Raw genomic sequence first — 17,161 nt, forward strand, 5'->3', positions numbered from 1 at the left:
ACCCAACACGTTGTAAACGGATCGGAAGCATTTAGAGAAGCAACATTTATTATTGTTGAGGCAAGCTCGAAATTTGTTTCTAATAACCAACCTGCTTTCATTTTACGATTATATATTTTATACATTTAGCATAACGCATTCATAAATGTTAATGAAATATATTGGAAGTAACATTTGATGATAAAAAAAACCCCGGTGCGTAGTTGCATTCCATACCGAAATTGAAGAACATGAACCTTGTAACCACCAACACCTTGATGAGAATGAATGGAGCCGGAATGAATGTACCGTCGAACGCATGGCAAAAGTGCGCATGAGGAAAACGTAAAATTCATCACGTTGTACGCGATACGTGTGAAGGATAGTGAAAGCAGTCGGACTGGGGTTGTAAATGTAAATTACTTGGCACGCATTTCGAGTGCATATACGGTTGCGTCGAGTTGGTTTTCGATCATCGGTTGATGTTAAGAACTTGCAAAGTGCAGAACGAAGGGACTATCAATTACCGTGGCCAGCATCAGGACGTGGTCAAGTAACACAGGTATGTCATACCGAGGAGAGTTTCGTGGTTGAATTACTAAGCAGGAGCCATTTACGTCAACTCGGGAACGTAATGATTTGTTGGCATTGCATAATTTCGGTGATTTGCGTACGGAACGGCACACAAAAAGTGATGAGTACGAGTTCTAAAGACGTTGAATTTCGTTTGTTTACAGTCGCACTTCGAAGGTTTTTGGAATTGGAGTTATAAGCACACATATTAAGTATTTGTGTCCAATATGCCTATCATACACTTTTTCTGTGCATAGTCAGTGTAAAAGTAAACAAAGTGTTACTTGGTAAAATTTTCCTTTTATAATGGTTGTTTGTTTTTTTTTGCTCCTATGAGCTTACCGAGAGCAACAGACTTGGGGACACTACACCACGATGGTGTAGTGCACGGTGTAAATTAATGTAGGTAGGGGTAGGCGGGGCATTATGGACACCCGGGGCAGAATGGACACCCTCAATATTTTGAAATATGCGAACTTTTTTGAACTTTTAATGAATGGAGAATATAGTCCATTTGTCTCAAACGTAGTTTCAGGAAATAAATATTCAAAATTAAAATTATACTTGATTTTACACGAAAAAGTTGCGTCCTCCGTTTTTTGTGCATAGAAATTATAATTTTCACACCATCTAAAATAAGATTTAGTGATTAATTTATTGCAGGTCAATTAAAACCTGATATTTCTAGAACACATGCAAGTAGTTTTGCTGTATCTACATGCTTAACATGTTTATATTTTCTTCTTTATTACCGTAAAACGGGGTATCTTTGCTAATGCGGGTAACTTTGATAGTGCGGCAGGCATTGTATATTTTATATTATAACTATGATTCCTTCAACCAGTAAAGAAAATGGTAAACGTAAATCAATTCTATACATATGAAAGTTTATCTTAGACGAATTTTCATTAAAATCTAGTTTATGTACAACTTTTTGGATAAAAAATAAAAATTGTTGATATTTTTGTCATTTATCAACCCCTTCAAACAATCAGCTAAACGACTTCGTTAAAACTATTTTTTCAATGAATGGACTATTATTCTCGATAGATTCATCATAGTAGATTCCAAATCTGGCCTTGAATCTCTTACCGAAGTGTGTTTTTACGAAATGGAAGCAATTTTGTAAATTGGGATATTATTCTCCATACATTGATAAACGCCTAAAAGTATGCAATCCCCTTGTAATTTCATGTAGATAAATATGTGTTGTTCAAAATTTGTTAATAAAACTTAAAAAAACTACCCAAAAAAGAAAACTAACCATGAATAGCATGTAATCATATGTTGATGTACCGTTAAGCATTTATTATTACAAAGATAATGATTTTTGATAGCTAAATTTATTGTATTTTGCACTCAATACTCCACAAACTCATTTTTATATGCAGAATTTAGTAAAAAATAATTTTTTTATATAAAAATTCTCTCTAATATATTCCACAAGCCTTCTCTCATCATGTTCATACTCCTAAGATTTCAATCTGTGATTATTTTTTGAGATTTGATGTGTTTTTAGGGCATTATCAAAGTTACTCCAAAATGAAAATCTGATTTTCGGTTATATGAAAAACTAAAAGTTATCCAAAATATTTCAGATCATCGAATCTTTTAATTGCAATTGATAACTGATACCCCAGTACTTGTTTAAAAAATATAAAACTCGGGGAAATACTGTTACATGTAAAAATATTGAAAAAATTCGCTAAAAAACTATCAAAGTTACCCCATTTTACGGTATGTCAAAAATCAAGTTTGGAAATATCTTCTGCTGCCGGGGCAAAATGGACACTCACCTTTTTGAAAGAAGCGGCAAGGGGAAAATATAACTTAAATCACAAACCAACCAAATTCTTCGATTTCAGTATATTTTCGGTTAAATGTTCACTATAGTAGACATAGGGTGAAACAAATTGGTCAAAAAACGACAGAAGTGGAAAATAGTTGTTCTAGGCACAGCTGTACATGCTGACAAAAACGAAGCTTTATCCAAAACAGCCTGAATTTAAATTAACTAAACAAAAATGAACTACTTCGGCGTATTATTCATCCATAATAGTTGTTTTCAGTGTTGGTAAAAACTCAAATTCTTAAATCTCATGGTTGAGTTGTTTCGCGCGCGATTCTTGACTCGCCAAACTCACCACCGAAAAAATCATGTATGAGTTTACTCGTGATTTCACTCATTGCTTTATTTCTTGGTGTTCTTATCATTTACATCGAAGTTTTAAGGATTATATGATAGAACAATCGGAAATCTAGCGTACAATAACATTCAATGCCGTTCAAATTGATTTGGAATCGTTTTACAGGCGAACGAGATTTCGGCGCTTGACTCGTGAGAGCGAGATTTTGCATGAAAATCTCGCGCGTGAGAAAATGATTCAGAATCGTGCGCGAGTTTGCTCACGCAGGAGCGCTTCATGAGTGTGTTTTGAGTGTGATTTTACCAACACTGGTTGTTTTGTAATGAAATGACTTTACAGAGAAAATGATTCAGAATCGTGTGCGAGTTTGCTCACGCAGGAGCGCTTCATGAGTGTGTTTTGAGTGTGATTTTACCAACACTGGTTGTTTTGTAATGAAATGACTTTACAGGTGTAGATAATGTACGAAATTCGTAAAAGTCTCATGGTGTCCATATTGCCCCATGGGGGTGTCCATTCTGCCCCGTATGCTTGAAGACGGTCATGAAGAACTAACTTTTTTCAAAACATTTTTTGAAGTGGATAAATATTTTTTCTTCGTGAGCATTCTTATGCAATAGATGCTAAATAGACTTTAAAAGGATACATGTATCAAAAAACTAAACTTTTTTGACATCTTGCCAGGTAAAGTTGGCAAAAACCTTAGGGTGTCCATATTGCCCCGCCTACCCCTATGCATTGATATTGTGTGATTTGTGATTTACTGTTTGACAGTAGGAAAGTTAGCCATATCATAGAGGTATATCGAAAATAAATGCAATATTTCAACCAAAGTCACTAGAGTGTTATTGGCCACCTTTATGAGAGATTTTGAATCAAAATAAAATATTCTAATCATCTTATCTTGATATGGAAAGGATAATGGTAATAGGAGGATATCGAAATATAGAAAACAAATAGGAATGAATGTATGTTCGCACATGCTCTACACTCCGTTTAGCCTAATTGATTTAGTTAGGTATTTCGAACTCAGAAAAGACATTTTTGTAAATTTTTGGTGGATTTTTTGCGCAATTTCTGATCGCTTTTATGCAAAATCTGTAAACATCGTGGAGATGTTCACGAATAAATTCCTGATAATCCTGAAAAACAAATTTTGCTTTTGTTGTTTTAAGTTCTAAAACAGTTCTGGAAACATCTGTTTCTGGTATTTTTGAAAAATAAATATTGGAAGAAATAATCACATATTTCCTAGCCAAATTTGTGATAAATTTCTATAAATAACCACGAAAATCTCTCAAGAAGACAACGAGCAATACAGACTGAACGAATTATTACGCTGCACAGCACACAGAAGATCGATGCATGATTTAGAAAAACCCACGAAATTTGCTGTGAAATCCTCAGATGCCCCTGATGAACTTATTTGGAAATTTTCTTAAAACAAAAACAGAAATAATAAGAAATGTTTTGGAGGCCTCCATGATGTAATGATATTAAAGAAATTTTGAAACCCACAAACCAGACCTTTTTCATTAAGTTCGTGGCAGAAAAATTGGTTGCAATTGTTAATGCACTGCACGAGGCGTTTTGAGGTGTTTTTGATTTGTTTTAATTTACTAGGTTCTGGTCCAGTACTTTAGGAATTCTGAGATAATGCTTAGAAACATTACTTAGCGGGTTTATTGAATTTGTAGACAATTAGAAACAAGTTTTGACAATGTTTCATGAGTCTCATTCTCAGATTCTCGGAAAATTCTTCGATTGTTGTGAATATTTTGTTAGCTTGTATCATAAATTACGCTTTGTTTTATAAATGCGTCGTTCATCGTTTACTAACATTTGTATCGCTCAGGCCATTTAAGGCAACGATCAAGTACAACACATCAAGTACAATACAGGCAATAATAATCAAAAACATGGGAAGTTCAATAACTACGTAACGGTTGAGATTTGACCATATGTGTAGAACATTTTTTTCACCATTTTATGGTCGTATATCACCCTTTAAAAAGTTTGCACTGAGGAACCTAACACCCTGTATAGCTGTTTGTTTATATGCAAGTTTTTCTCCCAATAATCATTTATCTGGGCAGTTTTCAATCCGATAGGAAGCGAATGAATCCATGACGAGTGAATGTATTTATTTCACCATAAATTTTTAATGGCACATGAAATTAGGTAATAGTGACCAAACATCAAGCAAGATGATCAATTATAAATGAAATGGAAGGCTCGAAAATTATGTTGAACCATTACCAAATATTACATAATAAGTGTTACATTTATTTGCACCGTGTGCGATTGATGAATAATAATTTTCCTGCTGGCAAAAACTAAGTTGTAACGATGTTGCTTAGCATAGCCGCAGACAGACGTTCTAGCTCGAACAAATTTATTCAAATTTTCTACGTAAATTTTCACTAGCGACACCTAGGCAACCGATTGCCACAGTGTAGTCGCGTGCAGTTGACAGTTTGAGAAACCACGTGCTTCCAGCCGCTTACTTACCACCCAATTCATCACCCAACGAAAAAAAAAAAACAAAACAAACACTGTCAAAATCATTCCTACATTTGCGTCACATTCACAAAGATTTCCCAATGTGTGTTAAGTTCATCCAAATGCAGTTTTATTCAAGCAAATCTATGTAAAATAAAAGTAATAATGTGTAGAATGTTTTTCAAGGGTCCTGCACTAATTTGTGCAAAAGATTCTAGACATTAAATAAAAGTCATTTACTCTGCACAAATTATGTGGAAACATTATTAGCGTGCAACACGTGCGGTCTTTTCCCGCCATCCGGCTGGAAGACGACCGTGGTGACAGTTGTTGGTCGCAACGCACATGTGAGGCAGCGATTGAATATGAACGTCGCTAACGCCATCTGTTCGCTGATTGCCACTTGGCAATTTGTGGCGGCCATGTTTTTTACACAAGCTGCTGAGTCAAACTTGAACGTCTGTCTGCGGCATAGCATAGCATAGCATGAATACTTGCACAAATCTGGATGGAGTTGCAAAGTTGAATATTTCCATTGACATTGCTGATGTCGCTACTATCTACAATGTCATAGATTCACTCAGCTCCACACACCTGGCCAAGTCCTTGCAAGCATTTATAAATCCCTTCATCAACTTAGAAAGAGCCCAGAACTGAAGCATCTTCCAATAGATGAAAGGATGTTGAAAATAGCGAATTTTCAACTTATATGCAGTTATAAAGTAAATATACTGAAGTAGAATTATTTATAACTAAATCATATTGGAAAGATCTCACCAATTGTTCTGGGGTTTTTGTGTGGTTCAATGCCGATCATCTTATTGTTTTGATTAATGTTCTTCTCTGTAAAGAACAACACAATACTCAGCAAAGAACAACACAATACTGAACACTAAATCCCGCGCAACTATTGTTTTGATTTTCACTCGAGACAATAGCGAACGCGATCGATTATGCTGCCATACTCACCCCTTACAGGAGCGATGCATGCACAGCAAAGAACAACACAATACTCAACTAAGTTGTAACGATGTTGCTGAGAACATATTCGATACTTAATTTTGTGTTATAAGAATGTATTGAAAACATCTTTAGTAACATCGAAGATGTTTTATAAGCCGCCATTTTTGTGCTTTTTCGATGATAAAAGTGTACGAAGACAAGTTTTCCATATTCAAAACAAAATTTTGATGTTTGTGTGAAACATGTATTATATAGGGTGCGTGTACCAATTATGGCACTACCTAAGGAAAGCTATTTATACAAAAATAACGATAGGACCAACGAATGTCATGAATAAGTTAAAATACAGCTTAGTTTCCATACTTTACAGGAAAAATATAGAAACGGTGCTAAAACTACTTTTAGTATTGATTAAGCAGCATCCATTTATTACGTAACGCAAAAATTGACATTTTTAGAACCCCCCCTCCCCCCCTCCGTAACGCTTTTTTATATGAAAATCCTAAAATGTTTGTATGAACCGTAACGCTCGGCCATACTCCTCCCCTCCCCCTAGAGCGTTGCGTAATTTGTGGACGGCGCCTTACAGCGTATGCCAATGATGGGAACCCTGTATCAGTTATGGTTACATTTTTTAACTTCGGTTCCTTTTCGCATTAACCATACATCATTGTAACAAATTGTGTTGTTCTTGCACCGACGCAAAAGTGTCCGAAACGTTACTTGACACTCCAAGCCTATGTGGGGTCCCATGCATTTGTAGGATTCTATTGTATTTCCGTTACACGCTTGTTCCGAAATTGTCTGAAAAAAACGGAATCTCCTTAGAATCGCTTCAGAACGTTGTCAGAATTAAATCTACTTGACTACGGAAGTTGCCTGTAACATGCTAGCGGGGATTTTCGGCTTCCAGTCTCTTTGTAATCATAAACGGATATTGGTTCAACACCTGACGTGTCGGTCACATATATTGTGCCTTTTTCAAAGGATAGATACAGTCCCTCCGTTTACTCGTGAGGTTATGTATGTTTTAAACATAGTCGCACGTCTTCACTTCAGTGGTTGAGTTCGTTGGTTGGCGCACTTTTTCAAATCTATCAGTATCGATCTGGTTTACCTCCTACGATCTACCTCTTACCGGCGGCGTCACTTTCGCGCCAGAATCGAAATCTGGCGAGTTTTACAATTTTATAAAATATGGAATTTACTAAAATTCTAATATCTTGCGTTTTGTTCAACCAATTTCAAATCTTTTTCCATAAATTAAAAGCTGTATACAATACCATTCATCTGAATGCAGGTTTTGCGTCAGATTGATGAAATTCAAGATATTGGCGAGTTTTTAGGACGATCTCCTTAAATTTTAGCAAAATTTCCAAAAATATTTGAAGAAATAATTTTTTTTTCAATAAGAAAAAAACAATCTAAAAATTCTTTCTCAACGATTATTTGACATATCATATGTAGGCGAGTTACATTAAAAAAATCAGCTCAATTGGAGCATTGATTACGGAGAATGAGGTGTGTGAAGTAAGCGACTTTGCTTAAAAATAGAACAAAAACCGATTTCAAATCATCAACCTTGAATGGAAAGTCGAAAAAATCTCCGCTCTACTGTATTTTTTTCCATCACGTTTTCGAACTCAGGGCATGATTCTACACCAAACATGATCATCAGCTTACCGAGTTAAAAAATGCTGTAAACTAGTGTTATCAGACATCATACAACATCGGTCGTTGATTATAGTCTACACTACATAAACGTGACAATAAGATAGAAATTTAAAAAAAAACGAATTAAGTTTTTCAGCAACATCAGCAGCAACACATCAGTTTTCTAGCAGTTTTGTAATAAAATAGCATTCGGGATGCTTAAAACCCAAGACATATTGTGCATTTGAAATGCTACATCACAGCTAATGGTTGTTGGATAGCACTTTGTATGCTAATTAGAGGCGACTTGGCTGTCAAACTGCTATGCAAGGGCAGCAAGCACAATAAAAGCAAATATAAAACTGACGTACTGCTTATTCAAATGCTTATTGGTTACCTGGGTATTATTATTCTGTTCTTGCTAACTTGTAATAAGGCCGTTATAAATACTTATTTCAATTTTTGTCCCTGGTTGGTCGAGGGGGGGGGGGAATAAAAATAATAAAGCATTAAAACAGAAAAATATTAAAAACTCGTCGGATTTGTTAAAGAATTTTCACAAAACCCCGATATTTTGATAAATATTTTTTTATCTGCTCCTCAAAATGCGAAATCCAGCCAAAAATTTTTGAGGGTGAGGGGGGGGGGGGGGCTACAAAAAGTCAAAATTAAATTTGTATCAGCCTAAGCTTTAAATAAGAATATCAGGTGCGCTGGTACGAAGAGATTTGTGCGCCTGAAATCTTGAGTAGATGCCAAAGTCGGCCATTGTGGTGGTCATTTTGGGATTCTAGCAATTCTGTCCTTAAGTCGCCTAATAACTACAATTGTAACTCAAAGCTAGTGTGGGAATGCATTCTGACTTCAAAAATCCTATCTATACGCAATCGAGTGTCCTATGTTGGATCCTAGGATATACGGGTCTAGAGGGAAACGAGATTGCTGATGAGCTAGCCAGAAATGATTCAAATGAAAGGTTTATTGACCCTGAGCCAGCTAAAAAGATGAATAGAAATCAAAATTTCCCCGATGAAATATTTTAAATGCCGAGTCGAGTCAAGTACAAGACACTGAAGACGACCTTACAGTTGAGGTCGAAATACGTATCTGTCAAAGGATGCAAATTCTTAGTGGAATTCAAAGGAACCGTACTTAACCCGATTTTCTTTTTATTTATTTTAAATGTTTCCGCATGTGATAATATAGCATGATTTCTGATATTCTGCTAGTTCAGACATAGCACGCGCCGTCAAGAGGTATTCATCACAATTTATTTAGTGACTCCGGGGTAGGTTTGAGAACTTACAGAAATGAAAATTTATATAACTGCAAACGGAACGTGTTTTCGATATCTTACCAAAGAAGGATATGTTATCTTTTTTCTAGAAGGGATTCCTACATGCGTATCATCTGAGGTTTTCCAGCGATTCCTTCACGGATTCCTTTAGAAATTTCTTTCGAGATACACTTACAAAATCTCATGGGATTTTCCTATGCAACCTTTTGGAACTGCGTCAGAACTACTTTTAGGTTTCCCCACGGAATACCATCTAGGATTCCTCTAAGTTTTCTTGTAACATGCCGCTTGTCCATCTTATGGAATCCGATGAAGTTTTCGAAGAAGTAGTTTCTGACTCCTAGAATTTCTCCAGAAGTTCCTTCTATCCCAGATGCCATTGCGCCTGGTATCGGAATTCTGGGTATTAACTAAGAGATCCTCTTGAAATTCCTCCAATAGTTGCTTTTGTGATTCACCAAGATGTTCCTCTAGAAGTTCATTCGAAGTAGAATTCTTCCCTCAAATACTTCTGATATTACTTCAGGTGTATCTTCTTGCAGGAGTATCTTCTGAAACGATCTTGAATTATTCCAACAACTTTTGCTAGATTTTTTCTACAACCGTCTTTGGAATTCAAAGAGAAAAATTTCTCCCACATGTCTTACTGCGTTTCCTCCACGCAAATCTTCTGTAAGCTGATTCTAGCAAACCTCTAGGAGCTCCTTCTGAAAATATCGAGGAGTTCTTTTTGGGAATCTTCCAGGAGTTCCTTCTGAGAATTTTCTCGTACAGCCTCTTGGGAATGCTCCAAGGGTTCCTTCTGGAAATCCTCCATAAATACCTTTCAATATCCTTTCTTCCAGTTTCTTCCTAAAATCCTTGAGAATTCATTTATTTAGGGCTCATATTGCCAAGGCAGTATTCAGAATGACCGTGCCAAGGGAAGAAGAAGAACAAAAAAAAGTTTTTTTAAACTCTTCCTGCATTCATAATGAAAATATACTTTCTGGAAATTATTCTGGGAATCCAGAGGTTTCTTCTGAAAATGTGGGATCCTTTCAGAAGTTGCTTCTGCGAATCTTGTAGGAGTTCTTTCTAAAGATCCTTCAGGAGTTCCCTGGCAGATTCCTCCAGGTTTTTTGTTGGGATTCCTTCGGGATTTTCTTCATATATTACTCCAGAAGTTTCTCCAGACAATCTTCCAAAAGTTCCTTCTGGAATTCCTTAAGGAGTTGCTGAACAACATTCTTGATCGAGTTCCTGAGTCCCAGGCTAAACACCTGTAGGAACCACTAGCACAGAAGCTTCTGAATGTTTTAGGAGAAATCCGTAAAATAATCTGAAGGAATCCACAGAAGGCAAGGTGGAATCCCCAGGAGGTATTTCCTGGAGAAATCCCCAGCAGAAAGTCCTGAAGAAATCCTCGATGGCAGTAATGGAATGTTAGACATATGCAATCAGTATAAAAAAACATCGGTAGGATTCTCAAAGAAAGTTTCAGCTAGAATCCCCAAGCAGAATTTCTTGAGGAATTTTTGAGAAGGACATTTTGGAGGAATTCCTAGGTGAAGTTTCTGGAGGTATCGCTACCAGGAATTCCTGAAGAAATTCAAAATGGTATTGTTGGAGTGGACAGATGGAATTAGTGGATTGAAATCCAAGATAAAATATCTGTATTCTCCATAAGAAAACTGCTGAGTAAATCACAGAAGGAACATCAGTGAAGTCGCCTGGACACAAACGGCTAGAATAGCTGTACATATTTATTCGTTGAATTTATGTAGTTTTTCCTACAAATGAATGTTTTATTTTCAATTTATTTTATATCATAAACCACACTAATTGTCAGGTGTATTTAACACAGGGTCTTACTATTAAGAATAATTTTGTTTAAGCACTTTTGAACAAAAAAATATTTGCATTTATCTTTGTAAATATGGTTTCTGTACCACTATGTATACTGTGTGATGTATCGCGACATGATACATTGAAGTCAGTGTTTATTTTTCTTCTATCTTTTTTATCAATCACCCTAATGCTTCCAAAATCACCTTTTGTTGACGGTTTTGGCTTTTTCCTCCACGCAGGCATCATTTTAAACCGATGAACGATATGAGCCCGCACAGGAATCTACCGCTGACGGCAGGTATAGTGTGTAGGTACAAAGTCTACACCGCCACTTCATTAGGTCACGACGAGAAAGATAATTGTAAATGCTAATGCACACATTTATCGGCAGCAGCAGCGGTTCCTCCAGCGGCTATTTGTAGTGAAAGAACCTGCTTGCCTGTGTCCGCTGAGCAGTAGGTAAGCACTTATCAGAGCGCACACACACTTGAAGTCACTCTCTGTGCTCAGTGTCTGCCTGGTGCGCCCAACGTGGAGTACACGTATTAGTTGATAGCACGTGCGTAGGTAATTCCCATCCCTGAATGACGCCCCACTTTCAGCTACTGGAACATTCGATTAGACGAGTTGCGTTGCTCGGAGCGATCAAAGGTTCATTGTGCATTGATCAACACCATACCTATCCTACAGCTATAGCTACGCATCGAATAGTCAACACAGTCATCGAAGTGATCGCCGTGTCTACAGTCTATCGACGCGTCGTCGCCGTCGTCGAAGTCACATGTAAATCTACGAAGCTTCGTACCGTTGTTGGTCGTTGGTTGAACGCCATCCGGAGGTACAATGTTCATCGTGTGATTGTATTATTCGCGATTGTCCACCAACCAGTCGAGTTTCAATCGTTGACCAGTTCGGTTCGTGGCTTTCGCAGTTCTTGGTGTTCTAGGCTGTTTCGGAGTTCTGATTGCTGATCGAGAAAATAGTATGTTGTTTGTTTTGCACCCCGTAATGTAGATGATAGACGCAGGGACATGCTGTCTGTGATATACGTATCCGGCTTAGAATCGTTGTCATAGATCTGAGAACCTTATGTAACAGGAGAACGTTATCGCAAACGTACGCATGCTATCTAGTCTATTATATTGTTCGTTCGACACATCGTAATTAAAGTACTAAACGGGAATTGACTAGCAGTTGTTCGGTCGCACTTATCTATCAATGTTTAGTGCCTAGGCGGGCGCTATTTATACACAGAAGGGTTATACAGTGCATAAACTAAAACACAAAGAAGAAGAGGTTACGAATGCAACCTAAATCGGATTGGCATTACGAGCGGGCACCTCTGTTTACTATTTGTTCAAATGGTTGTCGCCAAAGACGAAATCGCCGCCACAGTAGTGTGACGATGAGCAAAATCAATTCTGCCGCCACAGAAGCCCATAATGAGCAGAAGAAACATTCAAACGCAGTATAGTGACTTGCTGACTCGAGCGCGAACCGCTCGAAGAAGTGAAAGGTTCAAGGATTTTGCGCGCGCGTTGTCGTCGATGGCAGAATGATTGGCGGTGCATGCCATGCGAAGCGCATTGACGTCGTCGGTCGAACTTGATTTTGGATATGCGTGCTTAAGGCCGCACGGGACGACGTGTAATTTTTCCTATCTTCCCTCTCTTTCTAACAATTTGCCTCGCGATTTTGAAGAAGCAAATATCAATTTCCACTGCACTGATGTAGCTGAAACTTTAGTCGATTGTGCACCACAAGTGAGCAAATGAACGATCAAATTTTTAGTCAATAATATGAAGTAGAAGTTGAGATTTGCATCTTACTAACAACAGAGCAATGGCGGACGATTCAACCACCGTCCCGTCCGGCCTTAATGCAGTCAGCAGCTGGGAAACCGGCTTAGGCGGGACAGGTTGGGAACCCACGTCTTTGGCGGCGTTGACATCGGTGGAAAAGAACAATAACATTTTATCAGTTATCTTTGGATGTGCATCATGTGGATATAGATAATTTATTATCAGCCTCAGAGTTTTCGGAATATGACGTATGGATGTTAATATCTATAGGCAACACCTTAACGATGTAAATTGGAGGTTTTCTCTATTTAGCGTATAACGATGGGGTTGCAAGGCATGACTAGAGTTGCAAGCTGACACTCTCAATGATAAGAAAACTGGCGATTTTGATTGACTTACTGTGGTTAAAATCGGCTTCCACTCTGTTGAGTCATTGCCAGTTAACTTTTTTATCAGAAATGTACTGGTGAGTCTGTTACATTTAGTATAAGGACATTTGACATACACAGCAAAAAATATCTTGTGATATAAGTGATACATACATGCAATTTATTTGCCCAACATCATGATTAGAATAACACATAACGAACAATTTAGGCCAAACATTTCAATAGGTCCTATCTGCATTTGAGAGGCTCTCTTTGTTCACTTTCTCTTTCAATTATTGTAATAAGTAATTCTCACTGAGACCGGTCCACTATTTGCACCTTGTCTTCAAAAATGTTTGAAGTGGCGATTTTCTGAAAGTCCTCGCAAAAAAAGTAAGGAAAATGCATTTGGTTACTCAAATTGATGGGCCCCCCGTTAGTTAGAGCCACTACAATTTTTACAGAACACTCGGTTTTGGTCAAATGGTGGCTCATATAAACCGTTATAACTCGAAAGTTTCTCCTATTTACAATAAAAAAAAGTTGGGTCGGCCCTATTGATTTTGGCCGTCATCTTGGATTTTTATTCCAAAACATTTTTTCACCATGATGGCAACCACCGATTTTCATTTTTTTTTGCATCAATTGAAAGCTGAGACATTTATACATAGCATATCAAAAAATAAAAGATGTCTTTTTCTTCTTTCAAAAGTTATCTGCCGTTTTGTAAACCATGCCACTGGGCCGGCATAAATGCAGCGTTATTTCGTAGTGTTTACGAACACGAATTTAGAATCTGAATACACTAATGGAAAGCTGAAGGTTTAAACTTTTCAAAACATTAAAAAAGTTATGAAAACAATGCCCGCATTTTTGACAAACAGTTAAAAAAACGGAAATGAACCTCCGATGTGCCCAAATTTTGCGGCAGGTGCCTTGTATACAGTATGCAGCATGAAAAAATGCAAAAGTGTTTTTCAACTTCATGCCTCATTCTCGTCCATTTGACGTTAACAAACTTATGTTTCAACGTTCCATGATCTCTAACAGGCTAATTTTCTGTAAAGTTTAAAAAAAATCCCATTTTGGTTACTAACTTTTACAAGACGGCGCCAGAAGCTGAAGACAATCAGAATTCTCAAACCACTGAAAAGTACGCGACCTATGTAAATTTCATATGTGATGAAACAAATTAATTTTCTCTACAAAATCATTCACGGTGTGCCAAAAACCATTATTAACAAATAAAAATGTCCACCCAAATGGCACCCGACATTCGAAAGATATACTATTCTAGTATCTACTCTGAAAATTTGAAAATGTTTCATCGAGGGAAACTAAAGTTTTTGTGATTTAAAGATTTTGAGCCATTTCTATAGAATTTTCTGATATGAGTAAACCTGCGCGCACGGTGTGCCTGGAACCACTACTACTACTACTACTACTACTACTACTACTACTACTACTACTACTACTACTACTACTACTACTACTACTACTACTACTACTACTACTACTACTACTACTACTACTACTACTACTACTACTACTACTACTACTACTACTACTACTACTACTACTACTACTACTACTACTACTACTACTACTACTACTACTACTACTACTACTACTACTACTACTACTACTACTACTACTACTACTACTACTACTACTACTACTACTACTACTACTACTACTACTACTACTACTACTACTACTACTACTACTACTACTACTACTACTACTACTACTACTACTACTACTACTACTACTACTACTACTACTACTACTACTACTACTACTACTACTACTACTACTACTACTACTACTACTACTACTACTACTACTACTACTACTACTACTACTACTACTACTACTACTACTACTACTACTACTACTACTACTACTACTACTACTACTACTACTACTACTACTACTACTACTACTACTACTACTACTACTACTACTACTACTACTACTACTACTACTACTACTACTACTACTACTACTACTACTACTACTACTACTACTACTACTACTACTACTACTACTACTACTACTACTACTACTACTACTACTACTACTACTACTACTACTACTACTACTACTACTACTACTACTACTACTACTACTACTACTACTACTACTACTACTACTACTACTACTACTACTACTACTACTACTACTACTACTACTACTACTACTACTACTACTACTACTACTACTACTACTACTACTACTACTACTACTACTACTACTACTACTACTACTACTACTACTACTACTACTACTACTACTACTACTACTACTACTACTACTACTACTACTACTACTACTACTACTACTACTACTACTACTACTACTACTACTACTACTACTACTACTACTACTACTACTACTACTACTACTACTACTACTACTACTACTACTACTACTACTACTACTACTACTACTACTACTACTACTACTACTACTACTACTACTACTACTACTACTACTACTACTACTACTACTACTACTACTACTACTACTACTACTACTACTACTACTACTACTACTACTACTACTACTACTACTACTACTACTACTACTACTACTACTACTACTACTACTACTACTACTACTACTACTACTACTACTACTACTACTACTACTACTACTACTACTACTACTACTACTACTACTACTACTACTACTACTACTACTACTACTACTACTACTACTACTACTACTACTACTACTACTACTACTACTACTACTACTACTACTACTACTACTACTACTACTACTACTACTACTACTACTACTACTACTACTACTACTACTACTACTACTACTACTACTACTACTACTACTACTACTACTACTACTACTACTACTACTACTACTACTACTACTACTACTACTACTACTACTACTACTACTACTACTACTACTACTACTACTACTACTACTACTACTACTACTACTACTACTACTACTACTACTACTACTACTACTACTACTACTACTACTACTACTACTACTACTACTACTACTACTACTACTACTACTACTACTACTACTACTACTACTACTACTACTACTACTACTACTACTACTACTACTACTACTACTACTACTACTACTACTACTACTACTACTACTACTACTACTACTACTACTACTACTACTACTACTACTACTACTACTACTACTACTACTACTACTACTACTACTACTACTACTACTACTACTACTACTACTACTACTACTACTACTACTACTACTACTACTACTACTACTACTACTACTACTACTACTACTACTACTACTACTACTACTACTACTACTACTACTACTACTACTACTACTACTACTACTACTACTACTACTACTACTACTACTACTACTACTACTACTACTACTACTACTACTACTACTACTACTACTACTACTACTACTACTACTACTACTACTACTACTACTACTACTACTACTACTACTACTACTACTACTACTACTACTACTACTACTACTACTACTACTACTACTACTACTACTACTACTACTACTACTACTACTACTACTACTACTACTACTACTACTACTACTACTACTACTACTACTACTACTACTACTACTACTACTACTACTACTACTACTACTACTACTACTACTACTACTACTACTACTACTACTACTACTACTACTACTACTACTACTACTACTACTACTACTACTACTACTACTACTACTACTACTACTACTACTACTACTACTACTACTACTACTACTACTACTACTACTACTACTACTACTACTACTACTACTACTACTACTACTACTACTACTACTACTACTACTACTACTACTACTACTACTACTACTACTACTACTACTACTACTACTACTACTACTACTACTACTACTACTACTACTACTACTACTACTACTACTACTACTACTACTACTACTACTACTACTACTACTACTACTACTACTACTACTACTACTACTACTACTACTACTACTACTACTACTACTACTACTACTACTACTACTACT

General features: G+C 36.6%; 1 protein-coding gene across 3 annotated transcripts in view; it reads left to right on the forward strand.

Annotated features, from left to right (window-relative positions):
* Window positions 1–17,161, forward strand: part of LOC109421663 (sodium-coupled monocarboxylate transporter 1) — a 62,410-nt gene that overhangs the window by 14,656 nt on the left and 30,593 nt on the right. Inside the window, exon 1 of one of the 3 annotated variants that reach the window (XM_062849736.1) lies at window positions 335–541. The exons of 1 other annotated variant lie outside the window; for it this stretch is intronic. The gene's annotated coding sequence lies outside the window, so the exon portion shown is untranslated. Of the gene's footprint in view, window positions 1–334; window positions 542–11,684; window positions 11,927–17,161 lie in introns of those variants that run through there. One more of the 3 variants, XM_062849735.1, reaches the window with a different exon arrangement.

This window comes from Aedes albopictus, chromosome 2 (genome assembly GCF_035046485.1).
Source record: "Aedes albopictus strain Foshan chromosome 2, AalbF5, whole genome shotgun sequence".
NCBI classification, from domain to species: domain Eukaryota; kingdom Metazoa; phylum Arthropoda; class Insecta; order Diptera; family Culicidae; genus Aedes; species Aedes albopictus.